Here is a 13,278-nt window from a genome sequence, read left to right as displayed (position 1 = left end):
GAATTTCTTTCATTGCTGTTGCTGATTGAATGAGCCACTAACGTGCGAATTGCTCCAAAACATGATTCAGGACATCTGGTGCCAATTCCCGCACGTCGAATAACGATTGACAGCTTCCAAATGAGGTCTTTCTGAGACGACCTTGGGGTACATTTGACAGACAGACAAGTTCAGGAATTCGTGGTGCGCTGTGACACCAAAGCATCTGCTTCTTTCCTGTCTTTGAACCGAGCCGCCTGCGCAAGGAATGCAAATGCGGTACTGCTTTTCGTGGAAGGATCAGAAGGCGGTAACTACACTCTCAAACAGAATGGCATATGATTAGAACCAGGTTGGAGAAAAACTTAACAACGCTTTGCACTGTAATTAAATGGAATTGCATTACATTTCACTACGAGAGTAGATTTGTTCAAGCAAATTCTAAGGCAGGTTTGCAGATGCGAAACCAAGCAAGAAAGCTCAGCTCTTGTCCATGAAAAAGGCTGCAGTTGAAGAACAAAGCAGTTTCTGCCCAGTTTCGAACTGGGGAACCTTTCGCGTGTTAGGCGAAAGTGATGACCACTACACTACAGAAACAAGCCGCAGCCGCCTGTGCGGCGGCTCCGTGGCGTCCAGTACTGGAAGTTGAATCCGTTCTACGTTTCACCTTTCTGTTTCCAATATCTCGTTGTTGTCCAGCGCAATTGACATCTTGAAAACGTAAAAAAAAGACACTTTAAATTGATGACAAAATATAGACAAAGATGTCGTCGATGTTTGTACCGTAGGGCGAGGTGGAATAGGTTGGGACGACTTTCCCTGCAGCGTAACAGCTGCGACATGACCTTATGGAAGGCTGGTAAACTGAGTATTTACGTGTTTTACCCAAGTTGGTGTGAGTTGAAAACTCGACAGCATAGCTTTAAGGTGAGTGGGCTGAAAGTGAGAAAGGACCTGAGGCACATTTCCCACAAAGAAGGTTGTGCGTGTTTGGAATGATCTACCAGAGGAAGTGGAGCAGGCTATTACACTCATAAAATTGCAAAAGTAATCGGGTGAGTTTCTGGATAAGATGCGTTTAGAGGGATTGGGGCCAAATGCTGGGGAACGGGACTTGTTGAATTTTGGCTATGGGGTGAGCATGGACGAGGTCCACCGAAGTATCTTTTTCCACGGTGTACCCCAATAACGTCGTGTTGCTTCCACCGGCTTTAAAGGATTACTTTTTAGCGGAGTTTGCCATCGCAGTCTGTGGCACAATCATTTAGTCTGTTCGACTGCTCACGGGAAAGGTAGTATTGTGAAACACTGCAGACACGAACGACTTCCTTACTTTAGCTCCGACTGACCGTACTTGGTGAAATTTTCCCAGATCCTCAGCTGACGATTTTTGCTGCTGGAAGTTACCTCAGAAACCCTGTTAAATCGAAATGTATTGAGCGAATCGCAAAGCAGAAAGCATTTAACACGGAACACAAACAAAACTGGCATACCTCATTCATTTTCAGACACAGAGATGCATGAGTGCTAAATGTGATACAGTCCGAGGGCATGAGTCATAAAGTAATCTCACAACTAACAACAGGGCATTTCCAAACTACTCTTTCAAACATACTGCAGCCTTAGTGCACCACCACTTTCCAGACAATGCTGAAAAGAGAGAAAGAAAGAACATAATAAGAATTGGCCGTAAAAAGTGAATTTCACCAATCACAGTCTCGATTAGATTACCTTTCCCTTCCGATGTTTCCAGGACGGAAATGAAGGAAATGGGAGAAATTCAATAAGGTATGACATCGAAATTCATTGGAACGATTTTCCCATAAGCTAGAAACCCAAATAACATCGAGTAGAGTCACCGTAGGACTTCGTTTCACAACAGCGATGAAATAACAGTCTGCATTCGGTTCCAGTAAAAGCACAACTGGCCTGGGACGGCAGAACTGTTTGCGATTTTCCGCGCGGGAGGCGAACACGATCATGACAGCAGAGACATTTTGAAATATTTGGCGTTATCCCACACCACAGTTAATTCCCTGGGAAGCAAACCCATTTTACTTTTGTTTTCAACATCAATATACAGTGGGCCCAAAACAGCATGTTAACAAGCTGCAGCGTTGGAGTTGATTAGCAGAAATGGCAGTGGTGGGATTCGAACCCACGCCCCTTTCGAGACTGGAACCTGGATCCAGCGCCTTAGACCGCTCGGCCACACTACCAGCCGGCCCGGCCGCCTCATTTTCTTGTATTTCCAATTGTGCTCGTGCATGAGCACAGATGCAAAGTCACATCAAAAGAGTTCCATGATTTCTCTCGAACTCGCACAGCTGCTGGGATGTGACCCGCTACAATGAAAATTTCGCAGCAGATATTGATAGCCCATCAATCCAGAAAAAAATCAATGGTAAGCTGAGTCACTCTTCTCAGACTCTTTTCAGGTACAAATGTATCTGTGAGTGCGTGAGAATATGGGTTCGCTTATGATTTCGTCAAATAACCATGAGCTGCTTGACATTACTGGAATTTCCATTCTTGCTTTGCTAAATAATTTCACACATTGCTCGAAACAGGACGACTTTCACGTTTACACGAAACACACCGGACTACAGGGAAAATGCACAAACCTGAGCAGGCCGTGTTCCACATCATACCGTGCAGCATAGTTTCAGACACTGTGTCTGTTTTTTTTTCAGAATAAGAGTCCCAAAGAATGTTCTCCACCCTAAAACCGGAGGTAGCATTACAATCCGAGAACGACAGATCACATTGTGAGGATGTTCTGACCTCGGAGACAGTTCGAGATGCCACTTTCATTGCCTTTTTCCTTAACCGTGCAATTTGCTGCAGAGATGTTCACTCCTGGACATGAGCCACATGGATAAAAAACTGAGTTGGAAACCTGTGTGGGAATCGACGAGAAGAGTCTCAATAAATTTTGTGAAATTCCATGGTGCTTTTTAGAAATGCAGTTTCTGTTCACCTCAATATAAAAGCCAGTTTCTGAACATAGTAACAGAAGTCACAAGGTAATTACCTCACCGCACACCCCACTCCAGAAGAGGTGCTAACTGCCCTTGAGTGCTTTTTGTTCTCGATGTGAAGAACTCTCACGCCTGAGTCACCTTCACGTCTCTGGCTGCTGAGTGAATCACAAAGAAGGAATTTCACTAGAGCTGCAACTGCCTCACTTCTCCACTCGCCCTCCCCGTTTACGTTTTCCTGCTCGTCAGTGATTTAAAGAAAACCAAATGGATGCGATGTCATTCTGTCGCCTCTCTGTCGATTCCTCCGTTTCAGTTCCAACATGACTTAGATCTCGGGGCGGACCTTAATACTAGCGACGCTATGAATGCGCAAGTCGAAAGGTTCCTCTGAGAGTGGAATTTCTTTCATTGCTGTTGCTGATTGAATGAGCCACTAACGTGCGAATTGCTCCAAAACATGATTCAGGACATCTGGTGCCAATTCCCGCACGTCGAATAACGATTGACAGCTTCCAAATGAGGTCTTTCTGAGACGACCTTGGGGTACATTTGACAGACAGACAAGTTCAGGAATTCGTGGTGCGCTGTGACACCAAAGCATCTGCTTCTTTCCTGTCTTTGAACCGAGCCGCCTGCGCAAGGAATGCAAATGCGGTACTGCTTTTCGTGGAAGGATCAGAAGGCGGTAACTACACTCTCAAACAGAATGGCATATGATTAGAACCAGGTTGGAGAAAAACTTAACAACGCTTTGCACTGTAATTAAATGGAATTGCATTACATTTCACTACGAGAGTAGATTTGTTCAAGCAAATTCTAAGGCAGGTTTGCAGATGCGAAACCAAGCAAGAAAGCTCAGCTCTTGTCCATGAAAAAGGCTGCAGTTGAAGAACAAAGCAGTTTCTGCCCAGTTTCGAACTGGGGAACCTTTCGCGTGTTAGGCGAAAGTGATGACCACTACACTACAGAAACAAGCCGCAGCCGCCTGTGCGGCGGCTCCGTGGCGTCCAGTACTGGAAGTTGAATCCGTTCTACGTTTCACCTTTCTGTTTCCAATATCTCGTTGTTGTCCAGCGCAATTGACATCTTGAAAACGTAAAAAAAAGACACTTTAAATTGATGACAAAATATAGACAAAGATGTCGTCGATGTTTGTACCGTAGGGCGAGGTGGAATAGGTTGGGACGACTTTCCCTGCAGCGTAACAGCTGCGACATGACCTTATGGAAGGCTGGTAAACTGAGTATTTACGTGTTTTACCCAAGTTGGTGTGAGTTGAAAACTCGACAGCATAGCTTTAAGGTGAGTGGGCTGAAAGTGAGAAAGGACCTGAGGCACATTTCCCACAAAGAAGGTTGTGCGTGTTTGGAATGATCTACCAGAGGAAGTGGAGCAGGCTATTACACTCATAAAATTGCAAAAGTAATCGGGTGAGTTTCTGGATAAGATGCGTTTAGAGGGATTGGGGCCAAATGCTGGGGAACGGGACTTGTTGAATTTTGGCTATGGGGTGAGCATGGACGAGGTCCACCGAAGTATCTTTTTCCACGGTGTACCCCAATAACGTCGTGTTGCTTCCACCGGCTTTAAAGGATTACTTTTTAGCGGAGTTTGCCATCGCAGTCTGTGGCACAATCATTTAGTCTGTTCGACTGCTCACGGGAAAGGTAGTATTGTGAAACACTGCAGACACGAACGACTTCCTTACTTTAGCTCCGACTGACCGTACTTGGTGAAATTTTCCCAGATCCTCAGCTGAGGATTTTTGCTGCTGGAAGTTACCTCAGAAACCCTGTTAAATCGAAATGTATTGAGCGAATCGCAAAGCAGAAAGCATTTAACACGGAACACAAACAAAACTGGCATACCTCATTCATTTTCAGACACAGAGATGCATGAGTGCTAAATGTGATACAGTCCGAGGGCATGAGTCATAAAGTAATCTCACAACTAACAACAGGGCATTTCCAAACTACTCTTTCAAACATACTGCAGCCTTAGTGCACCACCACTTTCCAGACAATGCTGAAAAGAGAGAAAGAAAGAACATAATAAGAATTGGCCGTAAAAAGTGAATTTCACCAATCACAGTCTCGATTAGATTACCTTTCCCTTCCGATGTTTCCAGGACGGAAATGAAGGAAATGGGAGAAATTCAATAAGGTATGACATCGAAATTCATTGGAACGATTTTCCCATAAGCTAGAAACCCAAATAACATCGAGTAGAGTCACCGTAGGACTTCGTTTCACAACAGCGATGAAATAACAGTCTGCATTCGGTTCCAGTAAAAGCACAACTGGCCTGGGACGGCAGAACTGTTTGCGATTTTCCGCGCGGGAGGCGAACACGATCATGACAGCAGAGACATTTTGAAATATTTGGCGGTATCCCACACCACAGTTAATTCCCTGGGAAGCAAACCCATTTTACTTTTGTTTTCAACATCAATATACAGTGGGCCCAAAACAGCATGTTAACAAGCTGCAGCGTTGGAGTTGATTAGCAGAAATGGCAGTGGTGGGATTCGAACCCACGCCCCTTTCGAGACTGGAACCTGGATCCAGCGCCTTAGACCGCTCGGCCACACTACCAGCCGGCCCGGCCGCCTCATTATCTTCTATTTCCAATTGTGCTCGTGCATGAGCACAGATGCAAAGTCACATCAAAAGAGTTCCATGATTCCTCTCGAACTCGCACAGCTGCTGGGATGTGACCCGCTACAATGAAAATTTCGCAGCAGATATTGATAGCCCATCAATCCAGAAAAAAATCAATGGTAAGCTGAGTCACTCTTCTCAGACTCTTTTCAGGTACAAATGTATCTGTGAGTGCGTGAGAATATGGGTTCGCTTATGATTTCGTCAAATAACCATGAGCTGCTTGACATTACTGGAATTTCCATTCTTGCTTTGCTAAATAATTTCACACATTGCTCGAAACAGGACGACTTTCACGTTTACACGGAACACGAAACACACCGGACTACAGGGAAAATGCACAAACCTGAGCAGGCCGTGTTCCACATCATACCGTGCAGCATAGTTTCAGTCACTGTGTCTGTTTTTTTTTTCAGAATAAGAGTCCCAAAGAATGTTCTCCACCCTAAAACCGGAGGTAGCATTACAATCCGAGAACGACAGATCACATTGTGAGGATGTTCTGACCTCGGAGACAGTTCGAGATGCCACTTTCATTGCCTTTTTCCTTAACCGTGCAATTTGCTGCAGAGATGTTCACTCCTGGACATGAGCCACATGGATAAAAAACTGAGTTGGAAACCTGTGTGGGAATCGACGAGAAGAGTCTCAATAAATTTTGTGAAATTCCATGGTGCTTTTTAGAAATGCAGTTTCTGTTCACCTCAATATAAAAGCCAGTTTCTGAACATAGTAACAGAAGTCACAAGGTAATTACCTCACCGCACACCCCACTCCAGAAGAGGTGCTAACTGCCCTTGAGTGCTTTTTGTTCTCGATGTGAAGAACTCTCACGCCTGAGTCACCTTCACGTCTCTGGCTGCTGAGTGAATCACAAAGAAGGAATTTCACTAGAGCTGCAACTGCCTCACTTCTCCACTCGCCCTCCCCGTTTACATTTTCCTGCTCGTCAGTGATTTAAAGAAAACCAAATGGATGCGATGTCATTCTGTCGCCTCTCTGTCGATTCCTCCGTTTCAGTTCCAACATGACTTAGATCTCGGGGCGGACCTTAATACTAGCGACGCTATGAATGCGCAAGTCGAAAGGTTCCTCTGAGAGTGGAATTTCTTTCATTGCTGTTGCTGATTGAATGAGCCACTAACGTGCGAATTGCTCCAAAACATGATTCAGGACATCTGGTGCCAATTCCCGCACGTCGAATAACGATTGACAGCTTCCAAATGAGGTCTTTCTGAGACGACCTTGGGGTACATTTGACAGACAGACAAGTTCAGGAATTCGTGGTGCGCTGTGACACCAAAGCATCTGCTTCTTTCCTGTCTTTGAACCGAGCCGCCTGCGCAAGGAATGCAAATGCGGTACTGCTTTTCGTGGAAGGATCAGAAGGCGGTAACTACACTCTCAAACAGAATGGCATATGATTAGAACCAGGTTGGAGAAAAACTTAACAACGCTTTGCACTGTAATTAAATGGAATTGCATTACATTTCACTACGAGAGTAGATTTGTTCAAGCAAATTCTAAGGCAGGTTTGCAGATGCGAAACCAAGCAAGAAAGCTCAGCTCTTGTCCATGAAAAAGGCTGCAGTTGAAGAACAAAGCAGTTTCTGCCCAGTTTCGAACTGGGGAACCTTTCGCGTGTTAGGCGAAAGTGATGACCACTACACTACAGAAACAAGCCGCAGCCGCCTGTGCGGCGGCTCCGTGGCGTCCAGCACTGGAAGTTGAATCCGTTCTACGTTTCACCTTTCTGTTTCCAATATCTCGTTGTTGTCCAGCGCAATTGACATCTTGAAAACGTAAAAAAAAGACACTTTAAATTGATGACAAAATATAGACAAAGATGTCGTCGATGTTTGTACCGTAGGGCGAGGTGGAATAGGTTGGGACGACTTTCCCTGCAGCGTAACAGCTGCGACATGACCTTATGGAAGGCTGGTAAACTGAGTATTTACGTGTTTTACCCAAGTTGGTGTGAGTTGAAAACTCGACAGCATAGCTTTAAGGTGAGTGGGCTGAAAGTGAGAAAGGACCTGAGGCACATTTCCCACAAAGAAGGTTGTGCGTGTTTGGAATGATCTACCAGAGGAAGTGGAGCAGGCTATTACACTCATAAAATTGCAAAAGTAATCGGGTGAGTTTCTGGATAAGATGCGTTTAGAGGGATTGGGGCCAAATGCTGGGGAACGGGACTTGTTGAATTTTGGCTATGGGGTGAGCATGGACGAGGTCCACCGAAGTATCTTTTTCCACGGTGTACCCCAATAACGTCGTGTTGCTTCCACCGGCTTTAAAGGATTACTTTTTAGCGGAGTTTGCCATCGCAGTCTGTGGCACAATCATTTAGTCTGTTCGACTGCTCACGGGAAAGGTAGTATTGTGAAACACTGCAGACACGAACGACTTCCTTACTTTAGCTCCGACTGACCGTACTTGGTGAAATTTTCCCAGATCCTCAGCTGAGGATTTTTGCTGCTGGAAGTTACCTCAGAAACCCTGTTAAATCGAAATATATTGAGCGAATCGCAAAGCAGAAAGCATTTAACACGGAACACAAACAAAACTGGCATACCTCATTCATTTTCAGACACAGAGATGCATGAGTGCTAAATGTGATACAGTCCGAGGGCATGAGTCATAAAGTAATCTCACAACTAACAACAGGGCATTTCCAAACTACTCTTTCAAACATACTGCAGCCTTAGTGCACCACCACTTCCCAGACAATGCTGAAAACAGAGAAAGAAAGAACATAATAAGAATTGGCCGTAAAAAGTGAATTTCACCAATCACAGTCTCGATTAGATTACCTTTCCCTTCCGATGTTTCCAGGACGGAAATGAAGGAAATGGGAGAAATTCAATAAGGTATGACATCGAAATTCATTGGAACGATTTTCCCATTAGCTAGAAACCCAAATAACATCGAGTAGAGTCACCGTAGGACTTCGTTCCACAACAGCGATGAAATAACACTCTCCATTCGGTTCCAGTAAAAGCACAACTGGCCTGGGACGGCAGAACTGTTTGCGATTTTCCGCGCGGGAGGCGAACACGATCATGACAGCAGAGACATTTTGAAATATTTGGCGGTATCCCACACCACAGTTAATTCCCTGGGAAGCAAACCCATTTTACTTTTGTTTTCAACATCAATATACAGTGGGCCCAAAACAGCATGTTAACAAGCTGCAGCGTTGGAGTTGATCAGCAGAAATGGCAGTGGTGGGATTCGAACCCACGCCCCTTTCGAGACTGGAACCTGGATCCAGCGCCTTAGACCGCTCGGCCACACTACCAGCCGGCCCTGCCGCCTCATTTTCTTATATTTCCAATTGTGCTCGTGCATGAGCACAGATGCAAAGTCACATCAAAAGAGTTCCATGATTCCTCTCGAACTCGCACAGCTGCTGGGATGTGACCCGCTACAATGAAAATTTCGCAGCAGATATTGATAGCCCATCAATCCAGAAAAAAATCAATGGTAAGCTGAGTCACTCTTCTCAGACTCTTTTCAGGTACAAATGTATCTGTGAGTGCGTGAGAATATGGGTTCGCTTATGATTTCGTCAAATAACCATGAGCTGCTTGACATTACTGGAATTTCCATTCTTGCTTTGCTAAATAATTTCACACATTGCTCGAAACAGGACGACTTTCACGTTTACACGGAACACGAAACACACCGGACTACAGGGAAAATGCACAAACCTGAGCAGGCCGTGTTCCACATCATACCGTGCAGCATAGTTTCAGTCACTGTGTCTGTTTTTTTTTTCAGAATAAGAGTCCCAAAGAATGTTCTCCACCCTAAAACCGGAGGTAGCATTACAATCCGAGAACGACAGATCACATTGTGAGGATGTTCTGACCTCGGAGACAGTTCGAGATGCCACTTTCATTGCCTTTTTCCTTAACCGTGCAATTTGCTGCAGAGATGTTCACTCCTGGACATGAGCCACATGGATAAAAAACTGAGTTGGAAACCTGTGTGGGAATCGACGAGAAGAGTCTCAATAAATTTTGTGAAATTCCATGGTGCTTTTTAGAAATGCAGTTTCTGTTCACCTCAATATAAAAGCCAGTTTCTGAACATAGTAACAGAAGTCACAAGGTAATTACCTCACCGCACACCCCACTCCAGAAGAGGTGCTAACTGCCCTTGAGTGCTTTTTGTTCTCGATGTGAAGAACTCTCACGCCTGAGTCACCTTCACGTCTCTGGCTGCTGAGTGAATCACAAAGAAGGAATTTCACTAGAGCTGCAACTGCCTCACTTCTCCACTCGCCCTCCCCGTTTACATTTTCCTGCTCGTCAGTGATTTAAAGAAAACCAAATGGATGCGATGTCATTCTGTCGCCTCTCTGTCGATTCCTCCGTTTCAGTTCCAACATGACTTAGATCTCGGGGCGGACCTTAATACTAGCGACGCTATGAATGCGCAAGTCGAAATGACATCGCATCCATTTTCTTATATTTCCAATTGTGCTCGTGCATGAGCACAGATGCAAAGTCACATCAAAAGAGTTCCATGATTCCTCTCGAACTCGCACAGCTGCTGGGATGTGACCCGCTACAATGAAAATTTCGCAGCAGATATTGATAGCCCATCAATCCAGACAAAAATCAATGGTAAGCTGAGTCACTCTTCTCAGACTCTTTTCAGGTACAAATGTATCTGTGAGTGCGTGAGAATATGGGTTCGCTTATGATTTCGTCAAATAACCATGAGCTGCTTGACATTACTGCAATTTCGATTCTTGCTTTGCTAAATGATTCCACACATTGCTCGAGACAGGACGACTTTCTCGTTCACACGGAACATGAAACACACTGGACTACAGGGAAAATGCACAAACCTGAGCAGGCCGTGTTCCACATCATAGCGTGCAGCATAGATTCAGTCACTGTGTTTGTTTGTTTTTCAGAATATGAGTCCCAAAGAATGTTCTCCACCCTAAAACCGGAGGTAGCATTACAATCCGAGATGAGCCACATGGATACCAATTGAGTTGGACACCTGTGTGGGAATCGAGGAGAAGCGACTCAATAAATTTTGCTAAATTCCGTGATGCTTTTTAGAAATGCAGTTTCTGTTCACCTCAATCTAAAAGCCAGTTTCTGAACATAGTAACAGAAGTCAAAAGGTAATTACCTCACCCCACCCCCACTCCGGAAGAGGTGCTAACTGCCCTTGAGTGTTTCGTGTTCTCGATGTGAAGTGCTTTCACCCCTGAGTCACCTTCACGTCTCTGGCTGCTGAGTGAATCACAAAGAAGGAATTTCACTAGAGCTGCAATTGCCTCACTTCCCCACTCGCCCTCCCCGTTTACATTTTCCTGCTCGTCAGTGATTTAAAGAAAACCAAATGGATGCGATGTCATTCTGTTGCCTCTCTGTCGATTCCTCCGTTTCAGTTTCAACATGACTTAGATCTCGGGGCGGACCTTAATACTAGCGACGCTATGAAAGCACAGGTCCTGAGGTTCCTCTGAGAGTGTAATTTCTTTCATTGCTGTTGCTGATTGAATGAGCCACTAACGTGCGAACAGCTCCAAAACATGATCCAGGACCTCTGGTGCCAACTCTCGCACGTTGAATAACGACAGACAGCTTCCAAATGAGGTCTTTTTGAGACGACTTTGTGGGTACATTTGACAGACAGACTAGTTCAGGAATGCGTGGTGCGCTGTGACACCAGCGCATCAGCTTCTTCCCTGTCTTTGAACCGGGCCGCCTGCGCAAGGAATGCAAATGCGGTACTGCTTTTCGTGGAAGGATCAGAAGGCGGTAACTGCACTCTTAAAAGGAATGGCATCTGAACTGAACCAGGTTGGAGAAAAACTTTACAATGCTTTCACAGTAATTAAATGGAGTTGCATTACATTTCACTACGAGAGGAGATTTGTTCAATCAAATTCGAAGGCAGGTTTTCAGATGGGAAAGCAAGCAAGAAAGCTCAGCTCTTGTCCATGTAAAAGTCCGCAGTGGAAGAACAAAGCAGTTTCTGCCCTGTTTTGAACTGGGGTACTTTCTCGCGCAAGGCGAACGTAAAGACTACTACACAACAGAAACAAGCCCCAGCCGCCCGTGCTGCACCTCAGTGGCATTCAGCACTGACAGATGAAGCTATTCTACCTTTAACCTTTCTGTTTCCAATAGCTCGTTGTTTCATGGAACTTGTTTAATTTTAGCTATGTGGTGAGCATGGACGAGATACACCGAAGTATCTGTTTCCACGCGGTGTACCCCAATAACGTTGTGTTGGTTCCACCGGCTTTAAAGGATTACTTTTTAGCGGAGTTTGCCATCACAGTCTGTGGCACAATCATTTAGTCTGTTCGACTGCTCACGGAAAAGGTAGCATTGTGAAACACTGCAGAAATGAACGACTTCCTTACTTTTGCTCCGTGAAATTTTCCCAGATTCTCAGTTGAGGATTTTTGCAGCTGTAAGTTACCTCAGAAACCCTGCTTATTCGTAATGTATTGGGCGAATCGCAAAAAAGAAAGCATTTAACACGGAACACAAACTAAACAGGCAAACCAAATGCATTTTCAGACACAGCGAGCATGAATGCTAAATGTGAGACAGTCCGGGGGCATGAGCCATAAAGTAATCTCAAAACTAACAACAGGGCTATTCCGAACTACTCTTTCAAACATACTGCAGCCTTAGTGCACCACCACTTCCCAGACAATGCTGAAAAGAGAGAAAGAAAGAACATAATAAGAGTGGGCCATAAAAAGTGAATTTCACCAATCACAGTTTCGATTAGATTACCTTTCCCTTCCGATGTCTCCCGGACGGAGATGAAGGAAATGGGAGAAATTTAATAACAAATGTCATCGAAATTCATTGGAACGATTTTCTCATTGGCCAGAAAATCAAATAACGACGAGTCGGGTCACCGAAGGACTTTGTTTCACAACAGCGATGACATAACAGTCTCCATTCGGTTCCAGTCAAAACTCAACTTGCCTGGAACGGAAAGCAACAATAGAGCTGCTTGCGTTTTTCCGGGCGGCAGACGAGCACGATCATCACAGCATTGATACTTGGGAAAAATCGGCACTTTCCCACACCACAGTTAATTCTCTGGGAAGCAAACCCATTTTATTTTCGGTTTTAACAGCAACGCAGCCGAGGTCGAAACAGCATTAGTACAAGGGGCGTCGTTGGAGTTGATTAGCAGAAACGGCAGCGGTGGGAGTCGGATCGACGCCTCGGTCGAGACTGGACACTTAACCCAGCGCCTTCGACCGCACCGCCACACTACCAGCCGGCCGCGCACTCCGTTTTCTTGCACTTCCAATTGTGCTCATGCATAACAACAGATGCAAAGTCACGTGAAAAGGGTTCCCTGACCCCTCTCCGACTCGCACAGCTGCTGGGATGTGCCCGGCTACAATATCAATTTCGCAGCAGGTAATGACAGCCCATCAATCCAGACAAAAATCAGTGGTAAGCTGAGTCTACCTTCTCAGACTCTTTTCAGCTAAAAATGTATCTGTCAGTGCGTGAGAACATATGATCGGTTTTGATTTGGTCAAATTACCATGAGCTGCTTGACATTACTGCAATTTCGATTCTTGCTTTGCTAAATGATTCCACCCATTGCTCGAAACTTTCTAGTTCACACGGAACATGAAA

The 13,278-nt window shown here is 45.1% G+C and overlaps 3 non-coding genes across 3 annotated transcripts; all 3 read right to left on the bottom strand.

Moving 5' to 3' along the window:
* Positions 1-2,116: 2,116 nt before the first annotated feature.
* On the bottom strand, positions 2,117-2,198 carry trnal-cag (transfer RNA leucine (anticodon CAG)). The gene has a single exon. It is a non-coding gene; the product is annotated as a tRNA-Leu (tRNA).
* A 3,277-nt stretch (positions 2,199-5,475) lies between these two features.
* trnal-cag (transfer RNA leucine (anticodon CAG)) lies at positions 5,476-5,557 on the bottom strand. The gene has a single exon. It is a non-coding gene; the product is annotated as a tRNA-Leu (tRNA).
* Positions 5,558-8,842: 3,285 nt separating this feature from the next.
* trnal-cag (transfer RNA leucine (anticodon CAG)) lies at positions 8,843-8,924 on the bottom strand. The gene has a single exon. It is a non-coding gene; the product is annotated as a tRNA-Leu (tRNA).
* Positions 8,925-13,278: the final 4,354 nt, after the last annotated feature.

Source organism: Chiloscyllium plagiosum, unplaced genomic scaffold, assembly GCF_037043375.1.
Source record: "Chiloscyllium plagiosum isolate Xiang-an unplaced genomic scaffold, Cpla_swu_hap1 HiC_scaffold_38, whole genome shotgun sequence".
NCBI lineage: Eukaryota > Metazoa > Chordata > Chondrichthyes > Orectolobiformes > Hemiscylliidae > Chiloscyllium > Chiloscyllium plagiosum.
Note: the sequence above shows the minus strand (reverse complement) of the source record. Positions and strands in the feature narration are given on the sequence as shown.